A 16,528-nucleotide genomic window follows, 5' to 3' on the forward strand; every position below is an offset into this window, starting at 1 on the left:
ATAATGGTGTAGAATGACCTTTTTAGATAAGATAAGTTAGTTATCTTATCTTATCTTATCTTATCTTATTTTTGAGTGAGGTCATCTTATCTTCAAGGGAACCGCCCTTATCTCTATAGGCTTGGGCTGCCTTTGGATTTGGGTCATGTTCCTCCATTTGGACCCTTTTTGGGCTTTCCTGGTGATTTGTCCGAGCTCTTTGAGAAGAGGTCGGATTGTCCTGACCTGAAGAGGTCGGTCGTCTTGTCGATAGAACATCCTGGGTTGGACAACTCGACCCAGGGTATGAACAGTGCCCCTGCTCGAGTTCGGTCTTTCTTTTTGGAGGTCGAGTCTTAGTTTTAGAACTTCGATCCTTCTTTGGTGAAGCCAAACTCGAGCATTTTGTCGACTTCTTCTTTGTAGAGTCTTCTTCTTTTTTGAATGTGGAACATTTTTTCCTTTTCGTAAGTTTTTTTTAAAAGCACGCGCTTTTGCATTAGCGCTCTAGCCTTGGGAATGTGCAAGGGTTTAATACCCTCATTAATTGATCTTTAATGTTCCGTTTCACTTGCCCCCCTTATTTTGAATTTTACACAAAAAATGGTTTTCCTTTTCTTTGTAACTTCCCCTCCTTTTTCTCTCTGTCTTCTTGTTTTGCGTTTCCTTTGCGACGCTGTTGGTGCTTTCTTTGTTCCGAAAGGCGATTCCAGATTCTATCTTCCGTCTTCAACTTCTTTGAAGCTTTCTCCTTTTTCCAGGTTGGTTCTACTTTCCGCTTCTTTACTTCTTTCATCGCTTTGCCTTCGGTTTTTTGGTAAAGCTTTGATTTTTCGTTTGAATACATGCTGGAAAGTTTGAACTTTTTCGCGTCGTTATGCTCAATTGTTGCTGTGATGCATGTTTCTGGCATTCTCCTGATGATTAGGGCTTTGCACGTTTTGCTTTCTGATTGAACTACTATTTTTGTTGCTCTTTTGATGACTTTGTTTTGTCTTTATCTCTTTTTTCTCAGGATGTTGCCTTTTGGAAAAGGGCTTTTCTTTGCTGAGAGTTTTGTTGGGATGTTAGTCTTGTAGATTTTTTCTAAGTCCTTACTCTGTCACTGCCTCTAAAGGATGCCCTGGACCTTGTCTTGGGGTTTTCCTTTTACTTGTTTGTATGCTTGAGTCATGCTCTGCTATGAGTTGATTTTGACTTTGCCCGAGATGTTTTGGTTGGTAATCTATTTTCTTCTTTCTTGCTGTAGGACTAGTTGACCTCATGTCTTCTCGCAAAAATATTGTTGAGACATCTTCCCAAGTCCCTGAGGGCATGGCTGATTGGGTGGATTCTATGGTTCTTCTGTGTGTTTCGTTGGTTGACTCTGAGTTTTGTCAGCAGCTTAGGCAATTTCATAGGATTTGTAGTAATGGTAGTGATGAAAAGAATTATGAGCTTGTATCTCCCAATTCTGAAGAAATGGTTTATTTTTCTACCCGAATTGTTGGAGAACGCCCATTTTTCTATGCGTACGACTTCTTTTTTAGTCAAATGAATATTACTCTTCTTTTAGACCCCTTTGAGACCAACCTATTGTGGTCTTGTAACGTAGCTCCATCATAGCTTCACCCCAATTCCTGGGGTTTTATAAAAATCTTTCAGTTGCTGTGTCATGAACTAGGTATCCCTGCTTCGCAATCCCTCTTCTTTTATCTCTTTGTTTTGGCAAAGACTGGGGTGGTTAAGAAGAAGGCCGCCTGGGTTTCTTTCTGAGCTTCCCAGAGAAAGAAAGTTTTTTCCATGTTTGGTGAATCTTTTCGCGACTTTAAGAATTATTTCTTTAAGGTTCGAGCTGTTGAAGGAGCTCATCCCTTTTTTCTGGATGAGAACGATGAGCCCGCCTTTTCCTTAGAGTGGCAAAAGAATGTTTTAGTGTCGAGGTATACGTGGGAGATGTTGGATGAGGTCGAATAGGCCTTTGTTAACGTGCTGGAGGAGAACTGGGGACATCCTCCTTATCTTGACACAAAAAGGTTTTTAGGGGATCCTTCGCTTCTCCGAGCTGAGTTGGGTAGTGGTTGTCTTATCTAGTTTTCGTTTTGTTTCCTTTTTTGTCAAGCTTTGTTCTTTCTCTCTTGATTTGTAACAATCTTTGTGTTTTTTCCAGAGATGGTGAAAAACAATGAATCTATGAAGGCCTTTAAGAAGGCGAGGAAAGCTATTGCAGCTCAGAACATCTTGGCCAAGATGGCCGGGGAGGGGTCTTCTCAGGTTCAGTCGAAGGCATCCGTACCGAGCTCTCCTGGACCGAGGAGGATGATTCCTACTCCTCGGGTTCGTTTGGTTGATCCTCCACAGGCTTCTGTCGCTACCTCTGGCGCTCTTCCACTGAAAAAGCAGAAAACCGCTGAGCCCTTTAACCTTGATGCCCCTGATTTTGATGCTATCGAGTTTGTGAACCAGCAAATTGGTCCTTATGGCACCATCCCTACTGACGATGTTTTTCTCCTTCGCCATTTGGACTTTATTACTTGGAGCAGCATCAAAATGGCACACATGGGGGCAGCTTTATATCGGACTGCTCAGGATCTTCCCATTCATACTACAAAGGCTTTTATGGAGGAGGCTAAGTTGGAGTTTGACCAGATGAAGGGTTTGAAGGAGGAGCTTGAGGTGAAGGTGACCAAGTTGGAGAAAGAGTTGGAGGATGAAAAGGCTAGTTCTATTGCCTTGGCGGCTTCTGCGAAGTTGGCTGAAGACACGGCGTTGAAGCACAAGGAGAGTTATGTCATGACCTATAGGGAAATGATGCGTCTCAGGGATGATTTAGAGTCTGCCTGAGCTGATTATACCGAGCTACAGGGCCACCTTGTAGGTAGTGTAACTGCTGCTTATGAGAACCTGAAGGAGCAGGTCCGGGTTCTTGCACCCGAGCTCGACCTTACTCTCTTCAGCTTGAATAACGTTGTAAAGGATGGTAAAATTGTCCCTGATGACCCTGATGATGATGATGTCGACCCTCCTTCAGTGCCTGCCACCAAAGCTTCTGTTGCGCTGACTTCTTCAATTCCTTTATCTGAGGTTGGTTATCCCCAGTCGGATCCTGATTTTCAAATCTTGAACCGGGATGATGGGACAGTGGATGCGGTGCCTCTTCAGACTCGTCCTCCTTCACCCCGTGTTGATGTTGCTGAGAAGTCTTCGGATCCTCAATGATTATTCTGAATTTTTGTGTAGATAGCCCGGCTTGTGGGCTTTTGAACTTTTTATATTTTGTAAATGGTGGTTCTGACTTTTTGCTACTTTCTTAGTTGCTTGTTTAGCAACTTTATTTTGAAAAACAAAGTAGTTTTCAAGCTCTTGGGGCTGATTTTGGTGGCCTCTTGAGTTTGTTATTATTATATCTTGTGCTTTTTATGACATGTTTGTCTGCATCTGTCTGGTACCTTTTAGGTTTTTTGGGAGTGTTGGAGCCTTATTGTCTGACCTCTTTGGATTGCCTTTGTATTTTCATACTTGTGGCTTGATTTGGGTCCAACTTGTATGTCGACTTCCTTACTTCGGCCTGAAGTTATTTCTAGTGATCCGTTTTGTTTGGACCTTTGTTAGGTCTTCTGTTTAGGGATCACTTTTTATAACGTTTTGGTTTTTTGGGCCGACTTCTTTGCGTTGGTCCCTTCTAAGTTATTTCTAGTAATCATCTTTTTAAACCTTTGTCAGGTCTCTTTTAGGGATTACTTTTTATAACTTGTTTGTGGGAGGCCGACTTCATCATGTCGGTCTTTTCTAAGTTATTTCTAGTAATCCTCTTTTTGGACCTTTGTCAGGTCTCTTTTAGGGTTTACTTTTATAACTTTATGTTCTGGGCCGACTTCATCATGTCGGCCCTTCGAAGTTATTTTAGTAATCCTCTTTTTTGGACCTTGTTCAGGTCTCTTTCAGGGATTATTTTTATAACTTTATGTTCTGGGCCGACTTCATCATGTCGGCCCTTCGAAGTTATTTTAGTAATCCTCTTTTATAGGGCTGGCCAGACCTCTTTCCAAGGATTTACTTTTTATAACTTTGGTTATTGTGTTCGACCGATCCGACTTCTTTTCGTCGGCTGGTCTTTAAGTTATTTTTTAGCAATCCATTTATTTAAGACCTCGTCAGGTCCTTTCTATAGATCACTTTCGACAACTTCTTGCATTATTCTTTTTTCATCTTTGCCGATTTTGTAGAAATTGGGTTTAATTCCCATTTGGTCGACCTTCTGATGAATTTGATTTTCATCTTTGTTGGTATTTATCCCGATCGTGCAGTGAATTTGATTTTCACTTTCTGCCGATCTGTAGCTTTATAATCGGGCGATGAATTTTTAACGTTTCAGATTAATGCGTCTTGAGAATTTGTAGAAGATCTAAATAATTTTATTCAAAAGAAAATGCAGATATATACATGTGGGAGTTTTATCCCTCTAAGTCGGGCAATTTGTAGGTCTTGGCTTGGCACCTCATTAAAAAACCTTTTCAGGAAAAAGAGTGCGCCTTATCCTAAGATCCTTTATTACCCCTAACTATAGTACCTTCTTAGGTTGCAGGCGCATGACCTAGAAAGCTCTCGCCCTTCGAGTTCGGACAGTCTGTAGTAGCCCTTTCCAAGTACTTCTATGACTCGATAGGGTCCTTTCCAATTTGCTGCTAGCTTTCCTTCTCTAGGTCGAGTTGCTCCGATATCATTTCGGATTAGGATGAGGTCGTTCTCTGCAAAGCTTTGCGGCACTACCTTTTGATTGTATCTTGAAGCCATTCGACGTTTCAATGCCTCTTCCCTGATCCGAGCTCTTTCTCGAATTTCTGGAAGTAGGTCGAGTTCTTCCCTTTGAAGTTGGGAGTTGGCTTCTTCATTATAGTGAATCACTCTGGACGACACTTCTTCAATCTCCACTGGGATCATTGCCTCCATTCCATAAGCTAATCGGAAGGGTGATTCCTTTGTGGTGGAATGTGGCATTGTTCGGTATGCCCATAGGACTTGTGGGAGCTCTTCAGCCCAGGCTCCCTTTGCGTCCTGTAATCTCCGTTTTAGCCCAGCCAATATGACTTTGTTGGTAGCTTCGGCTTGTCCATTGGCTTGGGGATGTTCTACGGAGGTGAATTGGTGTTTTATGTTCAAGTCGGCCACTAACTTTCTAAAGCCTGCATCTGTGAATTGGGTGCCATTGTCTGTGGTGATGGAGTATGGAACCCCAAACCTTGTGACAATTTTTCTATATAGGAATTTTCGACTTCTTTGAGCAGTGGCGTTAGCTAGAGGTTCTGCCTCGATCCATTTTGTGAAGTAGTCTACCCCTACTATGAGGAATTTGACTTGTCCTGATCCCTGAGGGAAAGGTCCGAGAAGGTCGAGTCCCCATTTTGCGAATGGCCAGGGTGAGATTACGCTGATGAGCTCCTCTGGCGGGGCGATGTGAAAGTTGGCTTGTTTCTGACATGGTGGACACGTCTTTACGAACTCTGTGGCTTCTTTTTGTAGAGTTGGCCAATAAAATCCGGTTCGGAGTACTTTTTTGGTAAGTGCCTGTGCTCTGAGATGATTACCACAGATGCCACTGTATACTTCTTCTAAAACTTCCTTTGTGTTGGAAGTCAGTACACATTTTAACAATGGTATTGAAATCCCTCTTTTGTATAGAGTATTGTTTATGATAGTGTAGTATTATGCCTCCCTTTTTAACCTCTTTGTCTCCTTCTTATCTGTGGGGAGTGTTTCTGTTTTGAGGTAGTTAATTATGGGAGTCATCCATCCTTGATCCGGACTTGTTATGGCTAGGACTTTTCTTCTTCCGAGATTGACGGGTTCTGCAGCATTTCTTGGATGAGGCTTCTATTGTTGCCCCCTGGTTTGGTGCTGGCTAGTTTTGAGAGTGCGTTAGCTCAGACATTCTGTTCTCGGGGCATGTGGCGGACCTCATATTCCCCGAGTTGTCTGAGCTGTTCCCTGGTTTTGTCCAGGTACTTTTTCATGGTGGGATCTTTGGCTTGGTAGCTCCCTGCTATTTGTGAAGTGACTACTTGTGAGTCGCTGAAGATGATAAGCTTTTGAGCTCCAACCTCCCTAGCCAGTTTCAAACCAGCCAGTAGCGCCTTATATTCAGCTTGGTTGTTTGAGGCAGGGAACCCAAATTTGAGGGAAAGCTCGATTTGGGTTCCCTGGTCGCTTTCTATTATCACACCCGCACCGCTTTCAGTTTTATTTGAGGAACCATCTACATAGAGATTCCATTCTGTAGAGATTTCTGGGGTGTCTGTAAATTCTGTAATGAAGTCGGCCAGATATTGCGATTTGATGGCTATCCGAGTTTCATATTAAAGGTCGAATTCAGACAACTCAACTACCCATTGCAAGATTCTGCCTGCTAAGTCTGTTTTCTACAAAATCCCTTTTATGGGTTGGTTGGTTCGAACCCTAATGGTGTGATCTTGGAAGTACGGACGAAGTCGTCGAGATGTTAGTATGAGAGCTTAGGCAAATTTTTCTTTGTTTTGGTAGTTCAGCTCGGATCCTTGTAATGCTTTGCTGATGAAATATACATGTTGTTGCCCACTGTCGTCTTCTCGGACTAATGCTGAGGCTACTGCCTGACTTCCTATTGCGAGGTATAATATAAGTGGTTCTCCTTCCCATGGCCGAGATAGAATAGGTGGCTGTCCCAGGAATCTTTTGAAATCTTGGAATGCCTGCTCACACTATGTTGTCCATTCAAACCTTTTTTCCTCTCTTAGAGTAGCATAGAAGGGGAGAGATCTTATTGCTGATCCTGCTAGAAATCTGGACAAGGCTGCCAATCATTCTCACTAGCAACCGGTCTGAAGTTACTATAGACCGAGCTATCATGATCCATAGCATCATGATTGGAGAGGAAGTAGAAGTTCATGAGGTTATATCCCTAGAACTCTATAAGGTGGCGGACAAGTCCTCTACTTTGGCAAGGTTAGCCTTCCCTCATTTCATTTGTCATCTCTGCAATTCAGTTGGAATTGACATAGAGGAAGACATCCTCATTAATGAGGACAAGCCCATTACTAAGAAAAGGATTGAGCAAACAAGAGATCTCACTCATGGACAAGAGCATGAGGAGATTCCTCACCATGAAATCCCTGAAATGCCTCAAAGGATGCATTTTTCTCTACAAAATTATTGGGAGCAAATTAACACCTCCCTAGGAGAATTAAGTTCCAATATGGGACAACTAAGGGTGGAGCACCAAGAGCATTCTATCCTCCTTCATGAAATTAGAGAAGATCAAAGAATTATGAGAGAGGAGCAACAAAGGCAAGGAAGAGACATTGAGGAGCTCAAGCACTCCATAAGATCTTCAAGAGGAAGAACTAGCCACCATCACTAAGGTGGACCCGTTCTTTAATTTTCTTGTTCTTTATTTTCTATTTTTCGAAATTTTTATGCTCTATGTTTATCTATGTTTGTGTCTTTATTACATGATCACTAGTGTCTTAGAGTCTATGCCTTAAAGATATGAATGTCCTATGAATCCATCACCTTTCTTAAATGAAAAGTGTTTTAATTGCAAAAAGAAAAAGAAGTACATGAATTTTGAATTTTAAATAGTTTAATTATTTTGATGTGGTGGCAATACTTTTTGTTCTTCTGAATGAATGCTTGAACAGTGCATATTTTTGAATTTGTTGTTTATGAATGTTAAAATTGTTGGCTCTTGAAAGAATGATGAAAAAGGAGAAATGTTATTGATAATCTGAAAAATCATAGAAATGATTCTTGAAGCAAGAAAAAGCAGTAAATAGAAAAAAAAAGCGAAAAAAAAAGAAAGAAAGAAAAAGAAAAATGCAATAGCCCTTTAAACCAAAAGGTAAGGGTAAAATAAAAAGGATCCAAGGCTTTGAGCATCAGTGGATAGGGCCCACAGGAAAAAAATCCTGGCCTAAGCGGCTAAACCAAGCTGTCCCTAACCATGTGCTTGTGGCGTGGAGGTGTCAAGTGAAAACTTAAGACTGAGCGGTTAAAGTCGTGGTCCAAAGCAAAAAGAGTGTGCTTTAGAGCTCTGGACACCTCTAATTGGGGACTCTAGCAAAGCTGAGTCACAATCTGAAAAGGTTCACCCAGTTATGTGTCTGTGGCATTTATGTATCCGGTGGTAATACTGGAAAACAAAATGCTTAGTGTTCATACCCAGGGTCGAGCTGTCCGAAACGGGATGTTCAGTAGCGAAGCGACCGACCTGTTCAGGTCAAGCGGACCGACTTCTTTACGAAGAACTCGGCCAAATCGACAGCAAAGCCCAATAAAAGGGCCCAAATAGAGGAACACGACCCAGAATCCAAAGGCAATCCCAGCCTATAGAGATAAAGGCGGTTCCCTTGAAGATAAGCTGACTTCACTCAAGATAAGATAAGATAAGATAAGATAACTAACTTATCTTATCAGAAAGGTCAGCCCACGCTACTATAAATACACTGGAGCACCCAGGTATAACTCATACTCTGATTCTACATAAAAAACCTGCTTAATACCCGTGCTAACTTAAGCATCGGAGTCTCTTGCAGGTACCCCCCACCCTCCGGTGGCCAAGGATCAGCAGTGTAGCAAATCCGACGAGTCGGACCCAATAGCTCCGGCCGTCATCAGCCAGCCAGACACGTTATCTCCGACCAGTACAGAAGATCTCATCCGAGATCGACCTCCAGTTTCAGGTAACCCTCGGAACATTGGCGCCGTTGCCGGGGAACCTGGAAGTCATCCCAAAACCATGGCGGACGGCCATGACAATGACCACGATTCAGATCTGGAGAACAGAACACATCACAAGAACGCGGACACTACGCTAAAGGATACACCGGAATCCAACAGGGACAAAAACTCACCAAATTCGGGAGCCATGGAAGCACTCCAAGATCGTTTAAAGCAGCTAGAGAAAGAAACCCAGCAACAACGGGAGATCGGAAAAGATCTACAAAGAGAAGTACGGCGACGTCGAGAACTAGAAGAAAAACTACAGCAATTAGAAGCCGACCTCAAAACAAAAGCTCCTCGGACCACTCCTGAAGAAAAATCACGCAAAGAACAGGACCCATTCACCAGGGAAATCATGAAGACCAAAATTCCAAAGGACTTCAAGCTTCCGGATATGGTTTTGTACGATGGCACTACAGATCCCAACCATCATCTTAGCAATTTCAGAAGCAGGATGTACCTTACCGATGCCTCGGATGCCGTTCCCTGCAAAGCTTTTCCAACAACTCTCACAAAAACGGCGATCAGATGGTTCGACAACTTACCTCCGAGGTCCATCTCAAACTTCGACGATCTGGCCATAAAGTTCCTGGCCAGATTTTCCATCCAGAAAGATAAGGCCAAACACGCACCCAGCTTACTAGGGATCAAGCAAGGAGATCGGGAGAGCCTCCGTAACTACATGGAAAGATTCAACAAAACATGCATGGACATACAAAGTTTACCAACAGAGGCCGCCATCATGGGGCTTATCAATGGCTTACGAGAAGGACCTTTTAGCCAATCCATATCAAAAAAGTATCCTACCTCCTTAGACGAAGTACAGGAGCGAGCAGAAAAATACATCAACATGGAAGAGAACGCTTTGGGAGAAACCTCAAAATCTGGAGCCTCCTACCGAGACAAAGACAAGGACTCCAAAAGGAAAGAAGATCGACAGGGTGAGAAAATCAAAAAGTACCACAACTACACTCCTCTCAAAGCATCCCTGGTCGACGTATACAAAGAAGTCTGCCATACAGAAAAAATCTCCCCAGCGCGACCACTCAAAGGAAAAAGGGGAGGAGGAAATCGGAAGGAATATTGTGAATACCATCGAATTCGAGGGCACTCTACCAACGAATGCTTCGACTTGAAAAATATCATAGAAAAATTGGTAAGAAAAGGAAAATTAGACCAATTTCTGGCCACCCGGGATGATGACCAAAGAAAAAGACGGAGAGACGAAGATGATGGACGAACTGAACGGTCACCTCGGACACCAGAAAGACACGTCCACATGATACGTGGCGGATTCGCAGGAGGTGGGATCTCCAAATCGTCCCGAAAGAGATATCTCAAAGAAGTATACCACGTTGAGGGAAAGGAGGAAGCACCCGACATCCCAGCGATAACATTTACTAAAAAGGACGCGTCTGGCATCATCCCGGGACACGACGATCCCATGGTCATCACAATTATACTGGCAAACGCCAATTTACACCGCACACTAATAGACCAAGGGAGTTCTGCCGACATCTTATTCAAACCAGCTTTCGACAAACTCGGCTTAGACGAAAGTGAACTTAGGGCATACCCAAACAATCTGTTTGAACTAGGAGATACTCCGATACAACCCTTGGGATACGTATCGCTACACACTACTTTTGGAAAAGGGAACCAATCTAGGACCCTCAAAATAGACTACATTGTGGTCGACGTAAGTTCAGCCTACAATGCTCTCATAGGTCGGACAACACTCAATCAACTCGGCGCAATAGTCTCAACTCCACATCTATGCATGAAATTCCCAACTACAGAGGGGATAGCCACGGTAAAAGCAGATCAAAAGATGGCATGTCACTGCTATAACGAGAGCTTAAACCTCAAAGGCAGAGGAGAAGAGTTTCATACAATTGAGCTTGGTGGAGCTCAGCGTCGAGAAGAACTCCGTCCGCACCTAGAAGGCGAGATAGAGAAGGTTCAGATTGGAGACACCTCGAATAAAATGACTAATATCGGCACGGTCCTAAGAGGAGACTCAAAAGAATCACTGATACAATTCTTGCGAGAGAATGTCGACCTCTTCGCATGGAAAGCCGCAGACATACCAGGAATAGACCCTAAGTTAATGTGCCACAAGTTAGCGGTCTATCCAGGATCTCGGCCGGTGCAGCAGAAACGAAGAACAAGTGCAAGCGTTATTGGAGGCAGGATTCATAAGAGAAGTCAAGTATCCACTATGGCTAGCCAACGTCGTTTTGGTGAAAAAGTCAAACGGGAAGTGGCGCATGTGTACCGATTACACCGATCTCAACAAAGCCTGCCCAAAAGATCCATATCCACTCCCAAGTATTGACACTCTGGTAGATGCTTCCTCTGGATATAGATACCTCTCGTTTATGGACGGCTATTCGGGATACAACCAAATCCCCATGTATCCACCAGATCAAGAAAAAACGTCGTTCTTAACACCAAAGGCGAACTACTGCTACATCGTGATGCCTTTCGGTCTCAAGAACGTGGGAGCTACTTATCAAAGGCTAATGAATAAAGTCTTCTCAGATCACATCGGGAAAATCATGGAAGTCTATGTGGACGACATGTTGATAAAAACACAGAACGAAAATACATTATTGTCCGACCTGTCCCAAGTATTCGACACTATAAGGAAGCATGACATGCGACTCAACCCCGCAAAATGCACCTTCGCAGTTGAAGCAGGCAAATTCTTGGGTTTCATGCTCACACAAAGGGGAATTGAAGCAAATCCAGACAAATGTCAAGCTATACTCAACATGAAGAGCCCAACCTGTGTCAAAGAGGTACAGCAACTCAACGGGAGATTGGCCGCCCTATCCCGATTTTTAGCAGGAGCTGTGATAAGATCTCTCCCCTTCTATGCTACTTTAAGAAAGGGAAAACAGTTCGAATGGACGACAGAATGTGAACAAGCTTTCCAAAACTTCAAGGAGTTCTTAGGACGGCCACCTATCCTATCTCGACCACAAGAAGGAGAATCACTTATATTATATCTCGCAGTAGGAAGCCGGGCGATAGCCTCAGCACTAGTCAGAGAAGACGAAAATGGGCAACAACCCGTCTACTTCATTAGCAAAGCACTACAGGGATCCGAGCTGAACTACCAGAAAATAGAAAAATTTGCCTATACTCTCATCCTAACATCTCGACGACTCCGCCCGTACTTTCAGGCTCATACCATCAAGGTTAGAACTAACCAGCCCATAAAAGGAATACTACAAAAAACAGATTTAGCAGGCGAAATTCTACAATGGGCAGTCGAGTTATCGGAGTTCGACTTCCAATATGAAGCTCGGACGGCCATCAAATCACAGTATCTGGCCGACTTCATCGCAGAATTCACAGATACCCCGGAAACTCCCGCAGAATAGAATCTCTACGTGGACGGTTCCTTAAATAAAACTGGAAGCGGCGCGGGCGTGATAATAGGAAGCAACCAAGGAACCCAAGTTGAGCTAAAAGAGGAATCTCAATACCTTTACTAAAATGTGTTCCGACCTCCAACACAAAGGAAGTGCTAGAAGAAATACATAGCGGCATTTGTGGCAATCATCTCGGAGCGCGAGCTCTCGCCAAAAAAGTACTCCGAGCAGGATTTTATTGGCCAACTCTACAGAAAGAAGCCACAGAATTTGTAAAGACATGTCCACCATGTCAAAAACATGCCAATTTTCACATCGCCCCGCCAGAAGAGCTCATCAGCGTGACTTCACCTTGGCCATTTACAAAATGGGGACTCGATCTTCTCGGCCCCTTCCCACAGGGATCATGACAAGTTAAATTTCTCATAGTGGGAGTGGATTACTTTACAAAGTGGATTGAGGCAGAGCCCCTAGCCAATGCCACCGCTCAAAGGAGTCAAAAATTCTTATATAGAAACATTGTCACGAGATTCGGGATTTCATATTCAATAACTACAGACAATGGCACTCAATTCACGGATGCAGGCTTCAGAAAACTAGTAGCCGACTTGAATATAAAGCACCAGTACACCTCTGTCGAGCATCCACAAGCCAATGGACAGGCCGAGGTGGCTAACAAAGTCATATTGGCTGGGCTAAAATGGAGATTACAAAATGCAAAGGGAGCCTGGGCAGAAGAGCTTCCATAGGTCCTATGGGCATATCGAACAACTCCACATTCCACCACGAAGGAATCCCCCTTCCGATTAGCATACAGAACGGAAGCGATGATTCCAGTAGAAATTGAGGAAGGATCGCCAAGAGTAGTTCACTACAATGAAGGAGCAAACTCCCAACTTCAAAGAGAAGAGCTCGACTTGTTACCCGAAATCCAAGAAAGAGCTCAGATCAAGGAAGAAGCCCTAAAACACCGAATGGCTTCCAGATACAATCAAAAGGTAGTGCCGAGAAGTTTTGCGGAGAATGATCTTATCCTAATCCGAAATGATATCGGAACAACTCGACCGGGAGAAGAAAAGCTGGCGGCAAACTGGAAAGGACCCTACCGAGTTATAGAAGTACTTGGAAAGGGCTACTACAGACTGTCTGAACTCGACGGACGAGAGCTTCTCAGGTCATGGCACGCCTGCAACCTCAGAAGGTACTACAGTTAGAAAAAAGGATATAAAAGATCTCATCATTGGATGCACTCTTTTTCCTAAAAAGGTTTTTTAATGAGGCACCAAGTTGAGACTCAGACAATCCCATATGTATATATTTCTACTTTTTCTTTTAATAAAATATATTTGAGACATTCTACAAAGATTTCAAGACGCATTAATCTGAAGCATTCATCGTCCGATTATAAAGCGACAGATCGGCAGAAAGTGAAAAACAATTTCACTGCACGATCACGGTAAAGACAAACCGTCCGATAAAGGTGAAAACACGATTCACCCAAAGGACGATCTAGAGATGACAACCACTTTCTACAAATCGGCAAAGATGAACACAGAATAATGTAAGAAGTTATCGAAAGTGATCTAAAAAAAAGAACCTGACGAGGTCCTACGGATCACTAAAATAATAACTTTAAGACTGGCCGACATTGAGAAGTCGGACCAAGTCAACCCGAGTTATAAGTAAACCCTGGAAAGAGGTCTGACCAACCCTATTAAAGAGGATTACTTTAACTCAGAAGGGCTCGACATGACAAAGTCAGCCCAAACTAAAAGTTATCAAAAGTAGTCCCTGAAAGAGATCTGACAAAGATCCAAGAAAGAGGACTACAAATAACTTAAAGGAGACCAATATAACCAAGTCGGACTCCCACTACTAAAAGTTATCAAAGTGGTCCCTGAAAGAGATCTGACAAAGATCCAACAAAGAGGACTACAAATAACTTAAAGGAGACCAATACAACCAAGTCGGACTCCTACTACTAAAAGTTATCAAAGTAGTCCCTGAAAGAGATCTGACAAAGATCCAAGAAAGAGGACTACAAATAACTTAAAGGAGACCAATATAACCAAGTCGGACTCCTACTACTAAAAGTTATCAAAGTAGTCCCTGAAAGAGATCTGACAAAGATCCAAGAAAGAGGACTACAAATAACTTAAAGGAGACCGATACAACCAAATCGGACTCCTACTAGAAACAAGTTATCAAAATAGTTCCTGAAAGAGATCTGACAAAGATCCAGGAAAGGGATTACAAATATAACTTGGAAATGGACTGCGAAAACAACTCGGAGACCAACCTGAAAGAATCGATTACGAATCGTCAGAAATAAAACCAGAGCGAGAACGAACCAAAAAAAATTCTTAGTTAGACCTACCTAGCCACAACCACAAAGGATTCAAAATACAAAATACAAAAGCAATCCAAAAGAGGTTAAGCTGTAGGGTTCCAACATTCATAGAAAAAGAAATACCAAGTCAAGCACAAAAGACAAAGTTATCATCCACAAGACTAAAAAAGCCTCGGAGGCAACCAAAACCTACCGCAAAAGTAGAAGCATGCTACCATTTGTTTTTATAAAAAACAAAAGTTGCTAGGCAAACAACAAGAAAGTGTTAGCAAAACATAAAGAGTTTAAAAAAGCCCACAAGCCGGGCCAACTACATATCCAGAATAAAGATTAAAACTAAGGGTCAGAAGATTTTTTAGCAGCATCAGGCTGAGGAGACGGAGGTCGAGTCTGGAGAGGAACGGCATCTACAGTACCGTCATCCCGATTCAAGATCTGGCAGTCGGGGTCAGAAGCAGGAGGACCAACCTCGGCAGGGACAGCAGAGGTCGACACCTTGGTAGAGGCTACAGGGAGAGGATCGACATCATCCTCATCCTCGTCATCAGGGACAACCTTGCCATCCCTGACAACGTTCTCCAAGCTAAAGAGGGTCAGGTCGGCCTTGGGAGCAATAACCCGAACTTGTTCCCTCAGGTTCTCATAGGCAGTAGTTACACTGCCAACAAGATGACCTTAGAGTTCGGAATAATTAGCCCGGGCATTCTCCAACTCTTCTCTCAGACGCAACACCTCCCGGTAAGACGTCAAATAACTATCCTTATGCCGCATAGCCGTGTCCTCGGCCAGTTTCAGAGAGCCAGCCAAGGAAGTAGAAATAGCCTTTTCATTTTCCAAATCTTTCTCCAACCTGGCCACCCTTACTTCAAGCTCCCCCTTTAAATCCTTCATCCGATCAAACTCCTGTTTGGCCTCCTCCATAAAAGCTTTAGTGGCATGGAGAGGAAGACTTTGAGCAGTCCGATATAGGGCCGCCCCCATGTGTGCCAACTTGATACCACTCCAGGTGATATAATCAAAATGATGAAGAATCGACACGTCATCCATCGGAAGAACACCATAAGGGCTGATTTGTTGATCTACAAACTCAACTGCATCAAAGTCAGGAGCATCAAGGTTGAAAGGTTCAGTTGTTCTTTGCTTCTTACTAGGAGGGGAACCGGAAGCAGCAACGGAAGATTGTGGAGGATCGACCTGACAAACCCGAGGAGTGGGAATTGCTCTCCTCGGCCTGGGAGAACTCGGTATAGGAGGTTTAACCAGAGGCTGAGAAGACCCCTCTCCGGCCGCTTTGGCCGAGAGGTTTAGTGCTGCGGTCGCCTTCTTCGCCTTCTTATAGGCTCTCATAGAATCATTATTCTTCGACATCTCTGAAAAACACAAAAAACAAAGACAAGTTACAACACAGGAAAAACAAAGCCCGAGAGCAAGTATAAAAACAAATCAGGCAGTACCCAAAGCAGCTCGAACCAAAGATGGATCACTCAAAAATCTCTTCGTGTCCAGGTGGGGTGGCTTCCCCCACAAATCTTCAAGAACGACCACAAAGGCCCGCTCAACCTCACTAAGCATTTCCCACGTGTAACGTGGCACTCTTACATTCTTTTGCCACTCCAGAGGAAAAGCAGGTTCATCATTTTCATCAAGAAAAAAGAGGCGAACCCCCTCAATGGCACGGACTCGGAAGAAATAGTTCTTAAAATCTTTAAACGACTCATCATACATGGCAAAAACTTTATGCCCCTGGGCCGACCTGAAAGAAACCCAGGAAGCTTTCTTTTTGGAGGAACCCCCAGGTTTGGCCGAGACAAAAAGACAAAGGAAAAGAGTTTCAGAAGGTGTTATATCCAACTCCTGACAAAGAAGTTGAAATATCTTGATAAAACCCCAGGAGTTTGGATGCAGCTGGGATGGGGCAATGTTGCAGGACCAGAACAAATCAGTTTCAAAGGCAGTAAAAGGGAAAGTAACGTTCAATTGGCTAAAAAAGTATTCATAAGCATAGAAAGAGGGACGCTCCCCCTCGACGGAAGTCGGAAAACAAACTCTCTCATCAGAGTCAGGAGCAACAAGCTCATAATCA

This window comes from Arachis ipaensis, chromosome B6, assembly GCF_059453495.1.
Source record: "Arachis ipaensis isolate K30076 ecotype BB chromosome B6, ASM5945349v1, whole genome shotgun sequence".
In the NCBI taxonomy this organism is placed as follows: domain Eukaryota; kingdom Viridiplantae; phylum Streptophyta; class Magnoliopsida; order Fabales; family Fabaceae; genus Arachis; species Arachis ipaensis.